The sequence below is a fragment of the Henckelia pumila genome, chromosome 4 (assembly GCF_033568475.1).
Source record: "Henckelia pumila isolate YLH828 chromosome 4, ASM3356847v2, whole genome shotgun sequence".
Taxonomy (NCBI): Eukaryota; Viridiplantae; Streptophyta; class Magnoliopsida; order Lamiales; family Gesneriaceae; genus Henckelia; species Henckelia pumila.
Genome location: NC_133123.1, coordinates 187,229,050 through 187,252,813, shown reverse-complemented (window position 1 = coordinate 187,252,813; position 23,764 = coordinate 187,229,050). Strand labels below are relative to the sequence as shown.

Below are 23,764 nucleotides of genomic sequence, written 5' to 3'. Positions count from 1 at the left end.
AATTTACAGTGTAGTTTCTAATGTCCTATTCAAAATCCCCTCTCCCGAGCAATGATTTTAAATAAATATAACAAATCAATTATTGATCAGATAATTAAAAAGACAATCAATTCTAGAAAAAACAATTAATCTAGAAACAAAACTCAATTCAATAAAATCAAAAATTCATGAAAGCTACACCAGGTTCCATCCGACCTCTAGACTCTAAAAAATTAGTTCATAATAAAATTCTGAATAAAATAATAATTCATAAATTCAAGAATATTCAGAATAAAATAAAAGATAAGAAACAAATCCGTAGATGCGACGCCGTGTCCGGTCTATCGAACTCCGTCTTTGTTCTTCAAGTTAAAGCACAAAATCCTCCAGAAATCTTCACACAATCAAACCCTGATTCTCTGATCTGTGCGTAATGTGTGTGGCGGCTCTCCTAAATTTGTCAGAAAAAGTATGGAGATGAAAGAGTTTAGGAGCCACCCCTGATGAATAGTTTTGAGTGATTAAGATGGTGCTGAGTACTGACTCTTGGTGCCTAAGGTATGTGTCCCTTGTTTTTAATGAATACTGTACATTGAGGACAATGCACAATTTAAGTTTGGGGGGGTGCTTAAAAATTGAGAAAATTTGAAATTTTTTATGAGTTAGTTGGAGTTGAAGGCATGATGTTGTAATTGTGTTGGCCTATGATGAAAATAAATTTTGTGTGCTGAAAAAGTTTATGTTAGCTATATTTAATCTTGAGTTCTCACATTTATGCACGAATGCCATGATTTTCGATACTCCTAACAATTACAAAAAAAATTATGTGGATTTGTGATGTTGATTAGAGGATTTGATTCTTAATTCTTGTGATTTTTATTTGAAACTAAGGTAGATTTTTAAGATCACAGAAGTGATTTAGGCGTTTTTTTCGAATCTATTGAGTTTTTTTAGTCATTCTATATTCATGAAAAATCCAAAACAAATTGAGTAGCTAAAAAGTTCAAAGAAATGTAATGGCGGAGAAAGTAAGGTGAGGGGAGGCCTTGAAAAGAAAAAAAAAAAGTGGATTAAAATTCTAGTCCAAATACAAGGCATAAAGATGGAGATGTATGGAGTAGAAGAAAGCCAAGACTAATGTCTGGCAATGCAAATAAAAAATTTTTAGCTACTCATAATCTTGCACAAATTGAAAATATTCAATTCCCTTTGCTTTGCATCATGAGTCCTTGTTTGCATTGATATATATAGGGATGCTTATCTCCTGCTGATTATGCTTGAGCCTAATGTTAATCGAAAAAGTCATGTTGATCTGTGTGAGTAAAAGTTGAACTTGGTTGAGAGTATTTTGAAACTTGAGGGCGGAGTTAATGATTTTATGAAGCTTACGGATTACATGATTTTACCGAAAGTTAGGTGGGTAGATGAGATTGGTAAATCACACACACGAGAACTCTTGAGAAAATTAGCGGGCATGTGTATTGAATCTTGAAATGTAAAAATTCAGAGGTCGACTATATTGCTCATTACTGTTTTGCTCGGGACTAGCAAAAGTCTAAGTTTGGGGGGATTTGATAAGTGCATTTTATGCACTTAATTTATATATGATTTGACTTGGATTTTGTGATGTATCGAGTGAATATTATGCGTATTTGTTGTTTTCGTTGGAGATTTGTGAATCATAGGGTTATTTGTGCTATCTCGGGTTGTTAGAAGTGTTATTGTTGGTTGTGCGGCGTGGCAGAATTGTGTTGATTGGTTGAGGCTTGAATGCCATTGTTGGAAGTGGTGCATTGCTGTTAATTATTGCTTGGTTGAATTGTGATTAGAATATTGTAATGGCACCGAGAAAGAAACAAAAGCAGGGGGCATCTTCGTCCGGTACTTTCGATGCTCATCGTTTTTGGGATGAAGAGGCCGCCAAGAATTATCCTTTCATGGTGAGCAAGAGCATGGTTAGAGAACGAGGTTTTGATCCTAATTCCCCTCTACCATTGTTGGATGTGCGACATGCAGCTCATGAGCGAAGATGGACGGGTTTTGCCCAACCTCCAGGTTATGTCGTGGTTTTATTAGTCCGGGAATTTTATGCCAATCTCAAATGCAAGCATGAGCAGTATCATGTCCTAGTGCGGGGAAAGAGGGTGGCTTTTGATGGACATTCTATTAACACCCTCTTCCATATGCCCTCTCTTGATATGGATGACTATTCGGAGTTCCAGGCCGGCGAGGTAGACTATGATGAGATTCTAGCGACCCTGTGTGAGGAAGGGGCGCAGTGGAAGATGAAAGATGAAAAGGTGGTGCATTTTCCGTCTGGAAAAATGAAGCAAGACGCGAGGTCTTGGTTTTTCTTGGTGGCTGCTCGTGTTTTGCCCACAGGTCACACTTCTGAGGTGATGAAGAAACGGGTTGTCCTGACTTACTGTATCGTCACTGGAAAGACGATAAACTTGGGAAATATCATTCAGGAATCCATTCTTGCTGCAGTTAGGGGGGCTACTACTGGAGGATTGCCGCACCCATCATTGGTCACTGCGCTTTGTTCACATGCTGGAGTTACATGGGGTACAAATGAAGAGCTTTTTAAGGTCCAAGGACCTATTATTGGGACTACACGAGAGCATATACCACCCCCTCCGCGAACAGCAGCGCCTTGGGATCGCCCTGCGAGTAGCAGCCAGCCACCACCACTACCACTTACTGGAGCGTATGAGCATTTTGATGAGCGATTGACGCAAGTGGAGAAGCGGCTAGACCTTCATTGTCGTCGGACTGATATTTTCATGGATTATATGGTGGATTTCACGACGACTCTAGCCCAGCGCTTTCCTAGCTCTAGTGAGGATCCGCAGTTTCCCCCACCTCCTACTTGGCTCCCTCGGGATGATGACATGGACGATGACCACTGATGGTCATTGTCTTAGGTATGTGTTTGTTCCTTGTTTTTATTGATATTGCACATTGAGGACAATGCACATATCTGAGTTTGGGGGGATGTTGTTGGTTGTTTTAGATGAGTTTTGTTGAGCTGTTTGTTGAATGGATTGTTGTTGAAGCTGAAGCGAAGTTGAGTTGCGAGTTTGATGGATTGTTGCATGCTAAATTAGTCACTAGTTCCTGCATCTGTGTTTTTAGTTTTCTCGTTCGTATTATGTTTTTGCTTGTTTTGTTTTGTGTCAGTTTTTTTTTTATTTTTTTTGTCTGTGTTAGTTTGTGTGGTTGTTTATTTGAGAAAACAAAAACAAAAATGTGAAAAATGAGAAAAGAAAAAGAAAAATGGCCTATGATGATGAAGTTGAAAAAAAGAAAAAAAAATGAAAATGAAAATATAATCTAGTGTTGGCGACATTGGATCTTGAGTTCTCACTTTTTCTGCACTATAGCCTTGATTGTCGATACTCCTGATAAGTAGAGAAAATTGTGTGGATTTTTTGAGAAGATTAGCTGATTTGATTATTAACTTTGGCGATACATACTCGAAACTGAGGTAGATTTTTACAAACAGAGAAATGATTTAGGCAACTTTGTTTTTGAGCCTGCAAGCCTTTGATTTGTTAGTCTTTCATTTGTAGCCTTGCGAAAAAAAAAAAGAAAAATCCAAAACTGAAAGAAGGCCGAAAAGAAAAAGAAAAGCCAAAAATCCAATTGGATGAAAAAGATGGAGAAAGTAAGGTGAGGGGAGACATTGAAACTGGATTGAAATTTGAGTCCAAAGAAAATGCAAAAAGGTGTAGAATGTATGGAGTAGAGGAGTCAGACAAATGTCTGACAATGCCCTGCAACTGATAAACCTAGCCTACTCAATACCGCAGAAAATTATAAATATCCAATTCCCTTTACTTGAATCCTATATGCTTACATTGACTATGGATACTTCTCTGCTATAAAAAGTGCTTGCCTAAAAGAACTACCTGATAAGTCCTATTGATCTTTGTGAGTAATGGTTGAACTTGGTGGAGAGTGTGTTGAAACTAGAGAGCGGGGTTAATGACTCTTTGAGGCTTACTGATTGCATTATTTGACCGAAAGTTAGGTGGGTAGACAAGATTGGCTAATCACACACACACGAGAACTCTTGAGAAAATTAGCTACATGGATTAATTGCTGAACATTTGAGGCCAGTTGGGTTAATAAGTTTTACTGCTTTCTTGTGTGTTTTTAATTCCTTGTGTGTCTTAGTGTTTTGTTTGTTTTGCTCGGGACTAGCAAAAGTTCAAGTTTGGGGGGATTTGATAAGTGCAATTTTTGCACATATATTTTATATGAATTAGCTTGGATTTTGTTGTGTTTCGAGCGATATTATGCATGTCTCTTGTTGTTTTTGTTGTTTGCAGGAATTTGAGTGTTATTCATTTTAGTTGGTCAAAAGAAGTGAAAAAGAGGTGAAAAAGAGTTGAAGAACAAAGAAATAAAAGTGCCCAGACTAGCACCCCAGCGCTACAAGCCAAGCGCTCCAGCGTTACACGGAGTCTTCCGAGAGGTGAAAAGTCGAGGAAATAGCGCCCCAGCGCTACATATACAGCGCTCCAGCGCTGTTGGAAGAAAATGACTGGCGCTCCAGCGCCGAAGTATAGCGCTCCAGCGCTGCGCAGTGTCCATAATTTTGGAAAGTTTTGATCGAGTTTAAAAAGGAATTTATGGCTTATTCTAAAGAGAGACGAGGGTTTAGAGAGTTTTCCAGAGGATAAGACGGCTATTGAGAGTTTTGGATTGCACAAGAGCTCGAGATTCCGGTACGAAGACTGAAGACGGCGGCATCCGGCGACGGAGAAGCTTCATTCAAATTCGTTCTAGTTTCTCTTTGAACTCTATTTTTCGTAGTTTATGGATTGTTGGAAAAACATGAGTTATTTGATTTTGAATTGCATTATGAACTAATTTCTTGGTCTAGAGGTAGACGGATCTTGACTGGAAACCATGATTGACATATTTTGATTTATATATTTAAATTTTTTCGCACAGTTTATTTGTGTTTTTGTGATCTTAATGCTTTCAATTTACTGGCCATAGATTGAATGATATTTTAATTAGAATCTATCACTCGAGAGAGGAGATTTTGAATACGACATAGGAAAATACATCTTTGGTGTTTATACTGTTCGAGAGGCATATAACTCCATAGAAGTCTTTAGAAGAATTTTTGTGCTATTTACCGGATTTAATAATTGAACTTTGATAGAGATATTGAGTTTGTTATTGAACACAAATTTCTGCTTGACACTCGAGAGAGGTAGTAGAAAATAATAGGGATTCTTGGCTAATAAACTAGAAGAATTGATAATTAAACAATCATTAGAAATAAATTGTGGTGGACAGTCAAGTGAAGCCGAACCTCTAGAATTCATCGCTTATTGAATTTTCGTCTCGTGAACTCGTGGTTATTTAATTTTATTTCTTGCAAATTTTAGTTTTATAAAAATCAAACCACTTTCGTAGATCTACATAGAATTAGGATTTTATTAGTTGCAAATATTTGATATAATATCATTTATTCATTGCGAGCAAAAAAAAACATGCAACAAGTTTTTGGCGTCGTTGCCGGGGAATGAATTTTATTTGATTTTTATTAAATTGTGCTAATTGGTCTTAATTTTGATTTAGAGCATTTTATTTTATTTTGTTGGTTCTAATTTTAAATCTTTCCTGTCTATGCAGTTTATGCAAAAAATCCAAAGTTACGACTCACTGCTCTTTGATCCGAAAATCGAGAAAACTGCTAAAGCTTTGAGAAAAGCTAGAAGAGAAGAGTTGCAACAAATGGCTGAAGAAAGGAAAAGAGTTGTCAATAATGCCCCGGTGCCGATCAGAGATCACTTTCGATCGGTGATCACTACTCATTATTCTGGGATAGCTCGGCAAAACATCACGGCGAATAATTTTGAGTTGAAGCCAGCTCTGATTAATATGGTGCAGCAGAATCAGTTTAAGGGTGCAGCTACTGAAGATCCAAATTTGCACCTGCGTACTTTTTTGGAGATTGCTGACACAGTGAAGATTCATGGTGATACTAAGGACACCATCAGACTACGATTGTTCTCGTTCTCTCTTAGGGACAATGCTCGTAGTTGGCTGCAGTCACTACCTCTTGGGAGTATCACTACATGGGAAGACATGACATCCAAATTTCTGGCTAAGTACTTTCCTCCTGCCAAGTCTACCCAGCTGAAAATTGAGATCACTACTTTCAAACAGCAAGATTATGAGTTACTGTATGAAGCTTGGGAGCGGTACAAGGAATTGCTTAGGAAATGCCCGAACCATAATTTTCCGGATTGGGAACAGATCGAATTATTCTACAATGGTTTGAATGGACTAACTCGTATTTCTGTGGATGCTGCAGCTGGAGGTTCAATATTTTCTAAATTTCCTGAACAGGCTTATGAGATGCTTGAGCAAATGACTGTTAACAGTTATCAGTGGCCGAGTGAGAGATCTGCAATAAGGAAGCCTGCTGGAATTCATGAGGTTGACGCATTCACTGCTTTGACTGCTCAGATGGCTACTATTTCTACACAGTTGGATGCACTAACCAAAGGGAATCAAAGTTCTAATGAGACAGCATCACTGGCGACTGCCGTAAATTCTGCTGATGGATTTGAGAGTGTGGAGCAAGCTCATTATGTGAACAACAGGAATTACAACAATTATCGAGGTAATCTTGTACCCAATCAGTATCATCCTAGTTTGCGTAATCATGAGAATTTTTCCTATGCAAACAATAAGAATGTGTTGAATCCTCCACCGGAGTTCAATACTTAGAATGGTGAAGGTAAGACATCGTTGGAAGATTTGGTGAGTAATTTTATTGCAGAATCATCCACAAGATTTAAGAGGAATGAAAATAGGCTTGATAGTATGGAGACACACTTGACCAATGTGAGCGCTTCTATGAAAAATCTTGAAACACAAATTGATCAACTGGCGAATGCATTGAATAATCAGCAGAGAGGTATGTGTCCTAACAATACTGAGGTTAATCCAAGGGAGCAGTGCAAGGCTATCACCCTTAGAAGTGGTAAATAACTTGGGGTTGATGACCCAAAGGAAGTAGATGATGAAGAGGCTGAAGAGATTGTGGTGGAGTCTGAAAAATCTATTAGCAAAAATTCCAGCAATTCTGCAGTTGTGCCTGAGAAACCGCCTGTACCAAAAGCTGTTTTGCCATATCCTCAGCGGTTCAAGAAGAAAGCGTTGGATGAGAAGTTTTCTAAGTTTCTTGACATTTTCAAGAAAATTCATATTAATATTCCATTCGCTGATGCTTTGGAGCAGATGCCGCATTATGCAAAATTCTTGAAGGAGGTGATGTCTAAGAAGCGGAAGGTGGAGGAGTTTGAGACTGTCAACCTGACTGAAGAGTGCAGTGCTATCCTGCAAAAGAAGCTACCACAAAAATTAAAAGATCTAGGGAGTTTTACGATTCCTTGCATTATTGGTTCTTCTAATTTTAATAAAGCACTTTGTGATTTAGGAGCTAGCATTAACTTAATGCCTTTGTCTGTTTTCAGGAGTTTGGGACTTGGAGAGGTGAAACCCACGACAATCGCATTGCAGCTAGCTGACAGATCTATCACATATTCGTTTGGAATCATTGAGGATGTACTGGTAAAAGTAGATAAATTTATTTTTCCTGCGGATTTTGTTGTGCTATATATGGAGGAGGATGCAAATATGCCATTGATTTTGGGGAGACCGTTCTTGGCTACTGCTGAAGCCAAGATTGATGTGAAGAAAGGTGAGTTGACGATGGGAGTTGATGGTGAGAAGGTGATCTTTAATGTTTATGAGGAGGTTAAAAATTCATCCATGGAAAAAGTGTTCATGATTGAACAATCAAAGAAGATGGAATGTTGCTGCAAAGTTGTTAGTGCTGTAGAATTGCCAAGAGAGAATGATCCGAAGGTAGCAAAGAAGAAGAAGAGAAAGAAAGCAAAGATCAAGAAGATTGTTGAATATGTTTGGAGGGTGAAAGAAAAGGAAAAGACCTCCAACAAAGTGGAACCGGGCTAGAATCAGAATATAGTCGGGCTATGGACTATAAACTAAGCGCTTCTTGGGAGGCAACCCAAGCGATTTTTTTTATTTGCTTTATTGTTTCTTTTATTTTAGTTGTTTTCCTTTTTATTATTTTTTATCATGAGGAAAATAGACATCAATATTGATTTTGAATTGTGTAGGTGAAAAAGTATGGAGCTGAAAGAGTTTAGGAGCCACCCCTGATGAAGGGTTTTGAGTGATTAAGATGGTGCTGAGTACTGACGCTTGGTGCCTAAGGTATGTGTCCCTTGTTTTTAATGAATACTGTACATTGAGGACAATGCACAATTTAAGTTTGGGGGGGTGTTTAAAAATTGAGAAAATTTGAATTTTTTTATGAGTTAGTTGGAATTGAAGGCATGATGTTGTAATTGTGTTGGCCTATGATGAAAATAAATTTTGTGTGCTGAAAAAGTTTATCTTAGCTATATTTAATCTTGAGTTCTCACGTTTATGCACGAATGCCATGATTTTTGATACTCCTAGCAATTAGAAAAAAAATTATGTGGATTTGTAATGTGGATTAGAGGATTTGATTCTTAATTCTTGTGATTTTTATTTGAAACTGAGGTAGATTTTTAAGATCACAGAAGTGATTTAGGCGTTTTTTTCGAATCTATTGAGTTTTTTTAGTCATTCTATATTCATGAAAAATCCAAAACAAATTGAGTAGCTAAAAAGTTCAAAGAAAAGTAATGGCAGAGAAAGTAAGGTGAGGGGAGGCCTTGAAAAGAAAAAAAAAAGTGGATTGAAATTCTAGTCCAAATACAAGGCATAAAGATGGAGATGTATGAAGTAGAAGAAAGCCAAGACTAATGTCTAGCAATGCAAATAAAAAAATTTTAGCTACTCATAATCCTGCACAAATTGAAAATATTCAATTCCCTTTGCTTTGCATCATGAGTCCTTGTTTGCATTGATATATATAGGGATGCTTATCTCCTGCTGATTATGCTTGAGCCTAATGTTAATCGAAAAAGTCCTGTTGATCTGTGTGAGTAAAAGTTGAACTTGGTTGAGAGTATTTTGAAACTTGAGGGTGGAGTTAATGATTTTATGAAGCTTACGGATTGCATGATTTTATTAAAAGTTAGGTGGGTAGATGAGATTGGTAAATCACACACACGAGAACTCTTGAGAAAATTAGCGGGCATGTGTATTGAATCTTGAAATGTAAAAATTCAGAGGTCGACTATATTGCTCATTACTGTTTTGCTCGGGACTAGCAAAAGTCTAAGTTTGGAGGGATTTGATAAGTGCATTTTATGCACTTAATTTATATATGATTTGAATTGGATTTTGTGATGGATCGAGTGAATATTATGCGTATTTGTTGTTGTTTTTGTGAGTTGCAAGGATTTGAAGAAAAGTAGCAAGAAGAAGCGGAAAGCCGAATTACGGGACAACAAACTTCAGAAAATTAATGGGAATTTTACAGACATCTTAATCCGATCTCCACTGTTCAAATTGCATTTTAGGATGTTTTAAAGTTGCTGTCAAAATTTCAGCTCGATCCGACGGCTAGAACTTAATTTATGATTTTTACAAAAATGCTGCGCAGATGGTGAAATGGAAGAACAAGTATCGCCCCAGCTCTAGTTTTCCAGCGCTCCATCGCTAGACGTCCGTCATTGAAAAATAAAATACGAAACTTGAGCGCCTCAGCGCCGAATTATTAGCGCTCCAGCGCTGCGCAGTCTCCAAAAATATGGAAAGTCTTTAATCGAGTTTTAAAAGGGATTTTATGTCTTATTCTGGGGGAGACGAGGGTTTAGAGAGTTTTCAGAGCATAGATACGGCTATTGAGAGTTTTGAAGTGCACAAGAGCTCGAGATTCCGGTACGAAGACTGAAGATGGCGGCATCCGGCGACGGAGAAGCTTCATTCTAATTCGTTCTAGTTTCTCTTTGAACTCTATTTTTCTTAGTTTATGGATTGTTGGAAAAACATGAGTTATTTGATTTTGAATTGCGTTATGAACTAATTTCTTAGTCTAGAGGTAGACGGATCTTGACTGGAAACCATGATTGACATATTTTGATTTATATATTTAAATTTCTTTGCACAGTTTATTAGTGTTTTTTTAATCTTAATGCTTTCAATTTACTGGCCATAGATTGAATGATATTTTAATTAGAATCTATCACTCGAGAGAGGAGATTTTGAATACGACATAGGAAAATACATCTTTGGTGTTTATACTGTTCGAGAGGCATATAACTCCATAGAAGTCTTTAGAAGAATTTTTGTGCTATTTACCGGATTTAATAATTGAACTTTGATAGAGATATTGAGTTTGTTATTGAACACGAATTTCTGCTTGACACTCGAGAGAGGTAGTAGAAAATAATAGGGATTCTTGGCTAATAAACTAGAAGAATTGATAATTAAACAATCATTAGAAATAAATTGTGGTGGACAGTCAAGTGAAGCCGAACCTCTAGAATTCATCGCTTATTGAATTTTCGTCTCGTGAACTCGTGGTTATTTAATTTTATTTCTTGCAAATTTTAGTTTTATAAAAATCAAACCACTTTCGTAGATCTACATAGAATTAGGATTTTATTAGTTGCAAATATTTGATATAATATCATTTATTCATTGCGAGCAAAAAAAAACATGCAACAAGTTTTTGGCGTCGTTGCCGGGGAATGAATTTTATTTGATTTTTATTAAATTGTGCTAATTGGTCTTAATTTTGATTTAGAGCATTTTATTTTATTTTGTTGGTTCTAATTTTAAATCTTTCCTGTCTATGCAGTTTATGCAAAAAATCCAAAGTTACGACTCACTGCTCTTTGATCCGAAAATCGAGAAAACTGCTAAAGCTTTGAGAAAAGCTAGAAGAGAAGAGTTGCAACAAATGGCTGAAGAAAGGAAAAGAGTTGTCAATAATGCCCCGGTGCCGATCAGAGATCACTTTCGATCGGTGATCACTACTCATTATTCTGGGATAGCTCGGCAAAACATCACGGCGAATAATTTTGAGTTGAAGCCAGCTCTGATTAATATGGTGCAGCAGAATCAGTTTAAGGGTGCAGCTACTGAAGATCCAAATTTGCACCTGCGTACTTTTTTGGAGATTGCTGACACAGTGAAGATTCATGGTGATACTGAGGACACCATCAGACTACGATTGTTCTCGTTCTCTCTTAGGGACAATGCTCGTAGTTGGCTGCAGTCACTACCTCTTGGGAGTATCACTACATGGGAAGACATGACATCCAAATTTCTGGCTAAGTACTTTCCTCCTGCCAAGTCTACCCAGCTGAAAATTGAGATCACTACTTTCAAACAGCAAGATTATGAGTTACTGTATGAAGCTTGGGAGCGGTACAAGGAATTGCTTAGGAAATGCCCGAACCATAATTTTCCGGATTGGGAACAGATCGAATTATTCTACAATGGTTTGAATGGACTAACTCGTATTTCTGTGGATGCTGCAGCTGGATGTTCAATATTTTCTAAATTTCCTGAACATGCTTATGAGATGCTTGAGCAAATGACTGTTAACAGTTATCAGTGGCCGAGTGAGAGATCTGCAATAAGGAAGCCTGCTGGAATTCATGAGGTTGACGCATTCACTGCTTTGACTGCTCAGATGGCTACTATTTCTACACAGTTGGATGCACTAACCAAAGGGAATCAAAGTTCTAATGAGACAGCATCACTGGCGACTGCCGTAAATTCTGCTGATGGATTTGAGAGTGTGGAGCAAGCTCATTATGTGAACAACAGGAATTACAACAATTATCGAGGTAATCTTGTACCCAATCAGTATCATCCTAGTTTGCGTAATCATGAGAATTTTTCCTATGCAAACAATAAGAATGTGTTGAATCCTCCACCGGAGTTCAATACTTAGAATGGTGAAGGTAAGACATCGTTGGAAGATTTGGTGAGTAATTTTATTGCAGAATCATCCACAAGATTTAAGAGGAATGAAAATAGGCTTGATAGTATGGAGACACACTTGACCAATGTGAGCGCTTCTATGAAAAATCTTGAAACACAAATTGATCAACTGGCGAATGCATTGAATAATCAGCAGAGAGGTATGTGTCCTAACAATACTGAGGTTAATCCAAGGGAGCAGTGCAAGGCTATCACCCTTAGAAGTGGTAAATAACTTGGGGTTGATGACCCAAAGGAAGTAGATGATGAAGAGGCTGAAGAGATTGTGGTGGAGTCTGAAAAATCTATTAGCAAAAATTCCAGCAATTCTGCAGTTGTGCCTGAGAAACCGCCTGTACCAAAAGCTGTTTTGCCATATCCTCAGCGGTTCAAGAAGAAAGCGTTGGATGAGAAGTTTTCTAAGTTTCTTGACATTTTCAAGAAAATTCATATTAATATTCCATTCGCTGATGCTTTGGAGCAGATGCCGCATTATGCAAAATTCTTGAAGGAGGTGATGTCTAAGAAGCGGAAGGTGGAGGAGTTTGAGACTGTCAACCTGACTGAAGAGTGCAGTGCTATCCTGCAAAAGAAGCTACCACAAAAATTAAAAGATCTAGGGAGTTTTACGATTCCTTGCATTATTGGTTCTTCTAATTTTAATAAAGCACTTTGTGATTTAGGAGCTAGCATTAACTTAATGCCTTTTGTCTGTTTTCAGGAGTTTGGGACTTGGAGAGGTGAAACCCACGACAATCGCATTGCAGCTAGCTGACAGATCTATCACATATTCGTTTGGAATCATTGAGGATGTACTGGTAAAAGTAGATAAATTTATTTTTCCTGCGGATTTTGTTGTGCTATATATGGAGGAGGATGCAAATATGCCATTGATTTTGGGGAGACCGTTCTTGGCTACTGCTGAAGCCAAGATTGATGTGAAGAAAGGTGAGTTGACGATGGGAGTTGATGGTGAGAAGGTGATCTTTAATGTTTATGAGGAGGTTAAAAATTCATCAATGGAAAAAGTGTTCATGATTGAACAATCAAAGAAGATGGAATGTTGCTGCAAAGTTGTTAGTGCTGTAGAATTGCCAAGAGAGAATGATCCGAAGGTAGCAAAGAAGAAGAAGAGAAAGAAAGCAAAGATCAAGAAGATTGTTGAATATGTTTGGAGGGTGAAAGAAAAGGAAAAGACCTCCAACAAAGTGGAACCGGGCTAGAATCAGAATATAGTCGGGCTATGGACTATAAACTAAGCGCTTCTTGGGAGGCAACCCAAGCGATTTTTTTTATTTGCTTTATTGTTTCTTTTATTTTAGTTGTTTTCCTTTTTATTATTTTTTATCATGAGGAAAATAGACATCAATAATGATTTTGAATTGTGTAGGTGAAAAAGTATGGAGCTGAAAGAGTTTAGGAGCCACCCCTGATGAAGGGTTTTGAGTGATTAAGATGGTGCTGAGTACTGACGCTTGGTGCCTAAGGTATGTGTCCCTTGTTTTTAATGAATACTGTACATTGAGGACAATGCACAATTTAAGTTTGGGGGGTGTTTAAAAATTGAGAAAATTTGAATTTTTTTATGAGTTAGTTCGAATTGAAGGCATGATGTTGTAATTGTGTTGGCCTATGATGAAAATAAATTTTGTGTGCTGAAAAAGTTTATCTTAGCTATATTTAATCTTGAGTTCTCACGTTTATGCACGAATGTCATGATTTTCGATACTCCTAGCAATTAGAAAAAAAATTATGTGGATTTGTGATGTGGATTAGAGGATTTGATTCTTAATTCTTGTGATTTTTATTTGAAACTGAGGTAGATTTTTAAGATCACAGAAGTGATTTAGGCGTTTTTTTCGAATCTATTGAGTTTTTTTAGTCATTCTATATTCATGAAAAATCCAAAACAAATTGAGTAGCTAAAAAGTTCAAAGAAAAGTAATGGCAGAGAAAGTAAGGTGAGGGGAGGCCTTGAAAAGAAAAAAAAAAGTGGATTGAAATTCTAGTCCAAATACAAGGCATAAAGATGGAGATGTATGAAGTAGAAGAAAGCCAAGACTAATGTCTAGCAATGCAAATAAAAAAATTTTAGCTACTCATAATCCTGCACAAATTGAAAATATTCAATTCCCTTTGCTTTGCATCATGAGTCCTTGTTTGCATTGATATATATAGGGATTCTTATCTCCTGCTGATTATGCTTGAGCCTAATGTTAATCGAAAAAGTCCTGTTGATCTGTGTGAGTAAAAGTTGAACTTGGTTGAGAGTATTTTGAAACTTGAGGGTGGAGTTAATGATTTTATGAAGCTTACGGATTGCATGATTTTACCAAAAGTTAGGTGGGTAGATGAGATTGGTAAATCACACACACGAGAACTCTTGAGAAAATTAGCGGGCATGTGTATTGAATCTTGAAATGTAAAAATTCAGAGGTCGACTATATTGCTCATTACTGTTTTGCTCGGGACTAGCAAAAGTCTAAGTTTGGAGGGATTTGATAAGTGCATTTTATGCACTTAATTTATATATGATTTGAATTGGATTTTGTGATGGATCGAGTGAATATTATGCGTATTTGTTGTTGTTTTTGTGAGTTGCAAGGATTTGAAGAAAAGTAGCAAGAAGAAGCGGAAAGCCGAATTACGGGACAACAAACTTCAGAAAATTAATGGGAATTTTACAGACATCTTAATCCGATCTCCACTGTTCAAATTGCATTTTAGGATGTTTTAAAGTTGCTGTCAAAATTTCAGCTCGATCCGACGGCTAGAACTTAAGTTATGATTTTTACAAAAATGCTGCGCAGATGGTGAAATGGAAGAACAAGTATCGCCCCAGCTCTAGTTTTCCAGCGCTCCATCGCTAGACGTCCGTCATTGAAAAATAAAATACGAAACTTGAGCGCCTCAGCGCCGAATTATTAGCGCTCCAGCGCTGCGCAGTCTCCAAAAATATGGAAAGTCTTTAATCGAGTTTTAAAAGGGATTTTATGTCTTATTCTGGGGGAGACGAGGGTTTAGAGAGTTTTCAGAGCATAGATACGGCTATTGAGAGTTTTGAAGTGCACAAGAGCTCGAGATTCCGGTACGAAGACTGAAGATGGCGGCATCCGGCGACGGAGAAGCTTCATTCTAATTCGTTCTAGTTTCTCTTTGAACTCTATTTTTCTTAGTTTATGGATTGTTGGAAAAACATGAGTTATTTGATTTTGAATTGCGTTATGAACTAATTTCTTAGTCTAGAGGTAGACGGATCTTGACTGGAAACCATGATTGACATATTTTGATTTATATATTTAAATTTCTTTGCACAGTTTATTAGTGTTTTTTTAATCTTAATGCTTTCAATTTACTGGCCATAGATTGAATGATATTTTAATTATAATCTATCACTCGAGAGAGGAGATTTTGAATACGAGCTAGGAAAATACATCTTTGGTGTTTATACTGTTCGAAAGGCATATAACTCCATAGAAGTCATTAGAAGAATTCTTGTGCTATTTACCGGATTTAATAATTGAACTTTTATAGAGATATTGAGTTTGTTATTGAACACGAATTTCTGCTTGACACTCGAGAGAGATAGTAGAAAATAATAGGGATTCTTGGCTAATAAACTAGAAGAATTGATAATTAAACAATCATTAGAAATAAATTGTGGTGGATAGTCAAGTGAAGTCGAACCTCTAGCATTCATCGCTTATTGAATTTTACTCTCGTAAACTCATGGTTATTTAGTTTTGTTCTTGAAAATTTTAGTTTTATAAAAATCAAACCATTTTCGTAGCTCTACATAGGATTATGATTTTATTAGTTGTAAATATTTGATATAATATCATTTATTCATTCTCCGTGGGATCGACTTGGACTTAATTCCTATATTATAACTTGACATCGTGCGCTTGCGAGCAAAAAAAAAACACGCAACACCGCAATTCGAGAGACAAAAAAATTAAGAATTCATTCACTGTTGGGTGCGATCATACCAGCACTAATGCACCGGATCCCATCAGAACTCCGAAGTTATGCGTGCTTGGGCAAGAGCAGCACTAGGATGGGTAACCCCCCGGGAAGTCCACGTGTTGCACCCCTTTTTTTATTAGTTTTTTTTTCTTACTCGTACATCTTGTTCTTCCGATTCCTCTCCGTCCTATTTCCGACTCATTCAGTCCAATCCGCGGATAGAAAAGATGCAATAGACTGAATCACATGACGTGAACGTGCGATCTAGGTGACGCGGGCCACTTCGCTGGGTCCCAGCGTGCCCTATGGGAAAAATTCCCCCAAAGACCATCTTCGGGTTTGAATTTGAGCTTCTCCGTCTCTTAGACCAAGATACGCACTGTGGGTATCGAGAAGAGCTTCACGTGAGCAGGCTGAAGCTCCCGTAACTCTCAGCAGATCGAAAGTTATGTCCGTTTGAAACTGCAGCTCCTGTTCCTCCGATCCGCAATTCGAGAGACAAAATAATAAAGAATTCATTCACTGTTGGGTGCTATCATCCATCATTAATGCACCGGATCCCATCAGAACTCCAAAGATAAGCGTGCTTGGGTGAGAGCAGTACTAGGATGGGTGACCCCCTGGGAAGTCCTCGTGTTGAACCCTTTTTTTAATAATTTTTTTTTCTTAATCATACTTCTTGTTTATCCGATTTCTCGCCGTCCTATTTCCGACTCTTTCAGTCCAATCCGTGGATAGAAAAGATGCAATTAGACTTAATCACACGACGTGAACGTGCAATCTGGGTGACGCGGGTCGCTTCGGTGGATCCCAGCATGCCATACGGAAAAAACGCCCCGAAAGACCATCTTCGGGTTGTAATTTGATCGTCTACGTCTCTTAGACCGAGATACTTGTTGTAGGTATCGAGAGGAGCTTCGCATGAGTAGGCTGAAGCTCCCGTAACTCTTAGCCGATCGAAAGTTATGTCCGTTTGAACTGCAGCTCCTGTTCCATCGATCCGCAATTCGAGAGACAAAAAAATAAAGAATTCATTTACTGTTGGTTGCGATCATACCAGCACTAATTCACCATTTTTTTCATTAATTTCTTTTTTTAGTATTCGTAATTCTTGTTCTTTCGATTCCTCGCCGTCATATTTCCGACTCTTTCAGTCCAATCCGCGGATAGAAAAGATGCAATAGACTGAATCATACGATGTGAACGTGCGATCTGGGTGACGCGGGCTGCTTCGGTGGGTCCCAGCGCGACATACGGGAAAAATGCCCCAAAAAAACATCTCCATTTTGGAATTTGAGCGTCTCTGTCTCTTTAACCGAGATACGCACTATAGGTATCGAGTGAAGCTTCGCGTGAGCAGGCTGAATCTCCAATAACTCTCAGCCGATCGAAAGTTATGTCCGTTTGAAACTGCAGCTCCTGTTCCTCCGATCCGCAATACGAGAGACAAAAAAAAATAAAGAATTCATTCACTGTTGGGTGCGATCATACCAGCACTAATGCACCGGATCCCATCAGAACTCCGAAGTTATGCGTGCTTGGGAAAGAGCAACACTAGGATGGGTGACTCCCCGGGAAGTCCTCGTGTTGCACCCCTTTTTTTATTAGTTTCTTTTTTTCTTACTCGTAAATCTTGTTCTTCCGATTCCTCTCCGTCCTATTTCCGACTCATTCAGTCCAATCCGCGGATAGAAAGATGCAATAAACTGAATCACATGATGTGAACGTGCGATCTGGGTGACGCGGGCCACTTCGGTGGGTCCCAGGGCGCCCTCGAGAAAAATGCCCCCAAAGACAATCTTCGGGTTTGAATTTGAGCTTCTCCATCTCTTAGACCGAGATACGCGCTGTAGGTATCGAGAAGAGCTTCGCGTCAGCAGGCTAAAGCTTCCGTAAGCTCCTATTTCTCCGATCCGCAATTCGAGAGACAAAATAATAAAGAATTCATTCACTGTTGGGTGCGATCATACCAGCACTAATGCACCGTATCACATCAGAACTCCGAAGTTAAGGGTGCTTGGGTGAGAGCAGTACTAGGATGGGTGACCCCCTGGGAAGTTCTCGTGTTGCACCCCTTTTTTCATTAATTTTTTTTTTCTTACTCGTACTTCTTGTTCTTTCGATTCCTCGCCGTCCTATTTCCGACTCTTTCAGTCCAATCCGCGGATAGAAAAGATGCAATCGACTGAATCATACGATGTGAACGTGCGATCTGGGTGACGCGGGCCGCTTCGGTGGGTCCCAGTGCGACATACGGGAAAAATGCCCCAAAAGACCATCTCCGTTTTGGAATTTGTGCATCGCCGTCTCTTTAATCGAGATACACACTATAGGTATCGAGTGGAGCTTCGCATGAGCAGGCTGAAGCTCCAGTAAGTCTCAGCCGATCGAAAGTTATGTCCATTTGAAACTGCAGCTCCTGTTCCTCCGATCCGCAATTTGAGAGACAAAAAAATAAAGAATTCATTCATTGTTGGGTGCGATCATACCAGCACTAATGCACCAGATCCCATTAGAACTCCGAAGTTATGCGTGCTTGGGCAAGATCAGTACTAGGATAGGTGACCCCCTGGAAAGTCCTCGTGTTGCATCCCTTTTTTTTATTAGTTTCTTTTTTTCTTACTCGTACATCTTGTTCTTCCGATTCCTCTCCGTCCTATTTCTGACTCTTTCAGTCCATTCCGCGGATAGAAAAATGCAATAGACTGAATCACACGATGTGAACGTGCGATCTGGGTGATGCGGGCCACTTCGGTGGGTCCCAGTGTGCCCTACGGGAAAAATGCCCCCAAATACCATCTCCAGTTTGAATTTGAGTATCTCTGTCTCTTAGACCGAGATACGCGCTGTAGGTATCAAGAAGAGCTTCGATTGAGCATGCTGAAACTCCCGTAACTCTCAGCAGATCGAAAGTTATGTCCGTTTGAAACTGCAGCTCCTGTTCCTCCGATCCGCAATTCGAGAAACAAAAGAATAAAGAATTCATTCACTATTGGGTGTGATCATTCCAGCACTAATGCACCGGATCCCATTAGAACTTCGAAGTTAAGCTTGCTTAGGCGAGAGCAGTTCTAGGATGGGTGACCCCCTGGGAAGTCCTCGTGTTGCAACCCTTTTTCATTAATTTCTTTTATTCTTACTCGTACTTCTTGTTTTTCCGATTCCTCGTAATTTCTTTTATTCTTACTCGTACTTCTTGTTTTCCGATTCCTCGCCGTCCTATTTCCGACTCTTTCAGTTCAATCCGCGGATAGAAAAAATGCAATAGACTTAATCACACGACGTGAAAGTGCGATCTGGGTAACGCGGGCCGCTTCGGTGGGTCCCAGCGTGCCCTACAGGAAAAACGCCCCGAAAGACCATCTCCAGGTTGTAATTTGAGAGTTTTTGTCTCTTATACCAAGATACTTGCTGTAGGTATCGAGAGGAGCTTCGCGTGAGCAGGCTGAAGCTCCCGTAACTCTTAGCCGATCGAAAGTTATGTCCGTTTAAAACTAAAGCTCCTGTTCCTCCGATCCCCAATTCGAGAGACAAAACAATAAAGAATTCATTCACTGTTGGGTGCGATCATACCAGCACTAATGCACTGGATCCCATCAGAACTCCGAAGTTAAGCGTGCTCTGGCGAGAAATCCGCGGATAGAAAAGATGCAATAGACTGAATCATACGATGTGAACGTGCGATCTGGGTAACGCGGGCCGCTTCGGTGGGTCCCAGCATGCCCTACGAGAAAAACGCCACGAAATACCATTTCCGAGTTGTAATTTGAGCGTCTCCGTCTCTTAGACCGAGATACTTGCTGTAGGTATCGAGAGGAGCTTCGCGTGAGCAGGCTGAAGCTCCCGTAACTCTTAGCCGATCAAAAGTTATGTCCGTTTGAAACTGCAACTCCTGTTCCTCTGATCCACAATTCGATAGACAAAAAAATAAAGAATTCATTCACTGTTGGGTGCGATCATAGCAGCACTAATGCACCGGATCCCATCAGAACTCCGAAGTTATGCGTGCTTGGGCAAGAGCAGTACTAGGATGGGTGACCCCCTGGGATGTCCTCGTGTTGCACCCCTTTTTTCATTAATTTCTTTTTTTTTTACTCGTACTTCTTGTTCTTTCGATTCCTCGCCGTCCTATTTCCGAATATTTCAGTCTAATCCACAGATAGAAAGGATGCAATAGACTGAATCATACGATGTGAACGTGCGATCTGTGTGACGCGGGCCGCTTTGGTGGGTCCCAGCGCGACATACGGAAAAAATGCCCCGAAAGAGCATCTTCGTTTTGGAATTTGAGCGTCTCTGTCTCTTTAAACGAGATACGCAGTATAGGTATTGAGTGGAGCTTCGCGTGAGCAGGCTGAAGCTCCAGTAACTCTCAGCCGATCGAAAGTTATGTCCGTTTGAAACTGCAGCTCCTGTTCCTCCGATCCGCAATTCGAGAGACAAAAAAATAAAGAATTCATTCACTGTTGGGCACGATCATACCAGCACTGATGCACCGGATCCCATCAGAACTCCGAAGTTATGCGTGCTTGGGCATGAGCAGTACTAGGATGGGTGACCCCTTGGAAAGTCCTCGTGTTGCACCCATTTTTTTATTAGTTTCATTTTTTCTTACTCGTACATCTTGTTCTTCCGATTCCTCTCTGTCCTATTTCCGACTCTTTCAGTCCAATCCGCGGATAGAAAAGATGCAATAGACTGAATCACACGACGTGAACGTACGATCTGGGTGACGCGGGCCACTTCAGTGGGTCCCAGCGCGTCCTAAGGGGAAAATGCCCCCAAAGACCATTTCCAGGTTTGAAATTGAGCTTCTCCGTCTCAAAGACCGAGATACGCGCTGTAGGTATCGAGAAGAGCTTCGCGTGAGCAGGCTGAAGCTCCCGTAACTCTCAGCAGATCGAAAGTTATGTCCGTAAGAACTAGGATGGGTGACTCCCTGGGAAGTCCTCGTGTTGCACCCCTTTTTCATTAATTTCTTTTTTTCTTACTCGTACTTCTTGTTTTTCCGATTCCTCGCCATCCTATTTCCGACTCTTTCAGTCCAATAAGCGGATAGAAAAGATGCAATAGACTTAATCAGCCGCTTTGGTGGGTCCCAGCGCGCCCTACGGGAAAAACGCCCCGAAAGACCATCTCTGAGTTGTAATTTGAGCGTCTCCGTCTCTTAGACCGAGATACTTGCTGTAGGTATCGAGAGGAGCTTCGCGTGAGTAGGCTGAAGCTCCCGTAACTCTTAGCCGATCGAAAGTTATGTCCGTTTGAAACTGCAGCTCCTGTTCCTCCGATCCGCAATTCGAGAAACAAAACAATAAAAAATTCATTCACTGTTGGGTGCGATCATACCAGCACTATTGCACCGGATCCCATCAGAACTCCAAAGTTAAGCGCGCTTGGGCGAGAGCAGTAACTGGATTGGTGACCCCCTGGGAAGTTCTCGTGTTGCACCCCTTTTTTCATTAATTTCTTTTTTTCTTACTCGTACTTCTTGTTCTTTCGATTCCTCTCCGTCCTTTTTCCGACTCTTTCAGTCCAATCCGCGGATAGAAAAGATGCAATAGGCTGAATCATACGATGTGAACGTGCGATTTGGGGGACGCGGGCTGCTTCGGTGGGTACCAGCGCAACATACGGGAAAAATGCCCCGAAATACCATCTCTGTTTTGGAATTTGAGCATCTCCGTCTCTTTAACCAATATACGCACTATAGGAATCGAGAGGAGCTTCGCGTAAGCAGGCTGAAGCTCCAGTAACTCTCAGCCGATCAAAAGTTATGTCCGTTTGAAACTGCAGCTCCTGTTCCTCTGATCCGCAATTCGAGTGACAAAAAAATAAATAATTCATTCACTGTTGGGTGCAATCATACTAGGACTAATGCACCAGATCCCATCAGAACTCCGAAGTTATGCGTGCTTGGGCAAGAGCAGTACTAGGATGAGTGATCCCCTGTGAAGTCCTCGTGTTGCACCCCTTTTTTTTATTAGTTTCTTTTTTTCTTATTCGTACATCTTGTTCTTTTGATTTCTCTCCGTCCTATTTCTGACTCTTTCAGTCCAATCCGCGGATAGAAAAGATGCAATAGACTGAATCACACGACGTGAACGTGCGATCTGGGTGACGCGGGCCACTTCGGTGGGTCCCAGCACGCTCTACGAGAAACATTCCCCCAAAGACCATCTCCGGGTTTGAATTTGAGCTTTTTCATCTCTTAGACCAAGATACGCACTGTAGGTATCGAAAAGAGCTTTGCGTGAGCAGGCTGAAGCTCCCGTAACTCTCAGCAGATCGAAAGTTATGTTCGTTTGAAACTGCAGCTCCTGTTCCTCCGATCCGCAATTCGAGAGACAAAACAATAAAGAATTCATTCAATATTGGGTGCGATATCAGCACTAATGCACCCGATCCCATCATAACTCTGAAGTTAAGCGTGCTTGGGCGAGAGCAGTACTAGGATGGGTAACCCCCTGGGAAGTCCTCGTGTTGCACCCCTTTCTCATTAATTTCTTTTTTTCTTACTCGTACTTCTTGTTTTTCCGATTCCTCGCCGTCCTATTTCCGACTCTTTCAGTCCAATCCGCGGATAGAAAAGATGCAATAGACTTAATCACACGGCGTGAACGTGCGATCTGGGTGACGCGGGCCTCTTCGGTGGGTCCCAGCGCGTCCTACGGGAAAAACGCCACAAAAGACCACTTCTGGGTTGTAATTTGAGCGTCTCCGTCTCTTAGACCGAGATAATTACTGTAGGTATCGAGAGGAGCTTCGCATGAGCAGGTTGAAGCTCCCGTAACTCTTAGCTGATCGAAAGTTATGTCCGTTTGAAACTGCAGCTCCTGTTCCTCCGATCCGCAATTCGAGAGACAAAACAATAACGAAATCATTCACTGTTGGGTGCGATCATACCAGAACTAATGCACCGGATCCCATCAGAACTCCGAAGTTAAGCATGCTTTGGCAAGAGAAGTACTAGGGTAGGTGACCCCCTGGGAAGTCCTCGTGTTGCACCCCTTTTTCATTAATTTTTTTTTTCTTACTCGTACTTCTTGTTCTTTCGATTCCTCGCCGTCCTATTTACGACTCTTTGAGTCCAATCCGCGGATAGAAAAGATGCAATAGACTGAAACACACGACGTGAACGTGCGATCTAGGTGACGCGGGCCGTTTAGGTGGGTCCCAGCGCCCCCTACGGGAAAAACGCCCCAAAAGACCATCTTCGAGTTGGAATTTGAGCATCTCCGTCTCTTGGACCGAGATGGGCGCTGTAGGTATCGAGAGGAGCTTCCCATGAGCAGGCTGAAGCTTCCGTAACTCTCAGCCGATCGAAATTTATGTCCGTTTGAAAATATAGCTCCTGTTCCTCCAATCCGCAATTCGAGAAACAAAACAATAAAGAATTCATTCATTGTTGGATGCGATCATACCAGCACTAATTCACCGGATCCCAGAGCTAAGCGTGCTTGGGCGAGAGCAGTACTAGGATGGATGACCCTCTGGGAAGTCCTCGTGTTGCACCCCATTTTCATTAATTTCTTTTTTCTTACTCGTACTTCTTGTTCTTTCGATTTCTCGTCGTCCTATTTCCGACTCTTTGAGTCCAATCCACGGATATAAAATATGCAATAGACTGAGACACAAGACGTGAACGTGCGATATGGTTGACGCGGGCCGCTTTGATGGGTCCTAGCGCGCCCTATGGAAAAAACGCCCGAAAGACCATCTCCGGGATGGAATTTGAGCGTCACCGTCTCTTTGACCGAGATGCGCACTGTAGGTATCGAGAGAGGCTTCGCGTGAGCAGGCTGAAGCTCCCGTAACTCTTAGCCGATTGAAAGTTATGTCTGTTTGAAACTCAGCTCCTGTTCCTCCGATCCGCAATTCGAGAGAC

General features: G+C 40.3%; 11 non-coding genes and 4 pseudogenes across 11 annotated transcripts; 13 read left to right on the top strand and 2 right to left on the bottom strand.

The window, feature by feature from the left end:
- Positions 1-6,142: 6,142 nt before the first annotated feature.
- LOC140869871 (small nucleolar RNA R71) lies at positions 6,143-6,248 on the bottom strand. The gene has a single exon (XR_012146862.1). It is a non-coding gene; the product is annotated as a small nucleolar RNA R71 (small nucleolar RNA).
- A 5,037-nt stretch (positions 6,249-11,285) lies between these two features.
- On the bottom strand, positions 11,286-11,391 carry LOC140869870 (small nucleolar RNA R71). The gene has a single exon (XR_012146861.1). It is a non-coding gene; the product is annotated as a small nucleolar RNA R71 (small nucleolar RNA).
- Positions 11,392-15,888: 4,497 nt separating this feature from the next.
- LOC140868534 (5S ribosomal RNA) lies at positions 15,889-16,007 on the top strand. Its single transcript, XR_012145947.1, has one exon. It is a non-coding gene; the product is annotated as a 5S ribosomal RNA (ribosomal RNA).
- Positions 16,008-16,406: 399 nt separating this feature from the next.
- LOC140869691 (5S ribosomal RNA) lies at positions 16,407-16,524 on the top strand (annotated as a pseudogene).
- An 832-nt stretch (positions 16,525-17,356) lies between these two features.
- Positions 17,357-17,475, top strand: LOC140869485 (5S ribosomal RNA; annotated as a pseudogene).
- A 360-nt stretch (positions 17,476-17,835) lies between these two features.
- LOC140867946 (5S ribosomal RNA) lies at positions 17,836-17,954 on the top strand. Its single transcript, XR_012145384.1, has one exon. It is a non-coding gene; the product is annotated as a 5S ribosomal RNA (ribosomal RNA).
- Positions 17,955-18,354: 400 nt separating this feature from the next.
- Positions 18,355-18,473, top strand: LOC140869059 (5S ribosomal RNA). The gene has a single exon (XR_012146452.1). It is a non-coding gene; the product is annotated as a 5S ribosomal RNA (ribosomal RNA).
- A 400-nt stretch (positions 18,474-18,873) lies between these two features.
- LOC140869214 (5S ribosomal RNA) lies at positions 18,874-18,992 on the top strand. Its single transcript, XR_012146600.1, has one exon. It is a non-coding gene; the product is annotated as a 5S ribosomal RNA (ribosomal RNA).
- An 835-nt stretch (positions 18,993-19,827) lies between these two features.
- LOC140868700 (5S ribosomal RNA) lies at positions 19,828-19,946 on the top strand. Its single transcript, XR_012146105.1, has one exon. It is a non-coding gene; the product is annotated as a 5S ribosomal RNA (ribosomal RNA).
- A 401-nt stretch (positions 19,947-20,347) lies between these two features.
- LOC140869155 (5S ribosomal RNA) lies at positions 20,348-20,466 on the top strand. Its single transcript, XR_012146544.1, has one exon. It is a non-coding gene; the product is annotated as a 5S ribosomal RNA (ribosomal RNA).
- A 745-nt stretch (positions 20,467-21,211) lies between these two features.
- Positions 21,212-21,330, top strand: LOC140868771 (5S ribosomal RNA). Its single transcript, XR_012146172.1, has one exon. It is a non-coding gene; the product is annotated as a 5S ribosomal RNA (ribosomal RNA).
- Positions 21,331-21,731: 401 nt separating this feature from the next.
- LOC140868989 (5S ribosomal RNA) lies at positions 21,732-21,850 on the top strand. Its single transcript, XR_012146383.1, has one exon. It is a non-coding gene; the product is annotated as a 5S ribosomal RNA (ribosomal RNA).
- A 402-nt stretch (positions 21,851-22,252) lies between these two features.
- On the top strand, positions 22,253-22,368 carry LOC140869454 (5S ribosomal RNA; annotated as a pseudogene).
- A 400-nt stretch (positions 22,369-22,768) lies between these two features.
- LOC140868862 (5S ribosomal RNA) lies at positions 22,769-22,887 on the top strand. The gene has a single exon (XR_012146261.1). It is a non-coding gene; the product is annotated as a 5S ribosomal RNA (ribosomal RNA).
- Positions 22,888-23,286: 399 nt separating this feature from the next.
- On the top strand, positions 23,287-23,394 carry LOC140869791 (5S ribosomal RNA; annotated as a pseudogene).
- The last annotated feature ends 370 nt before the right edge of the window (positions 23,395-23,764 follow it).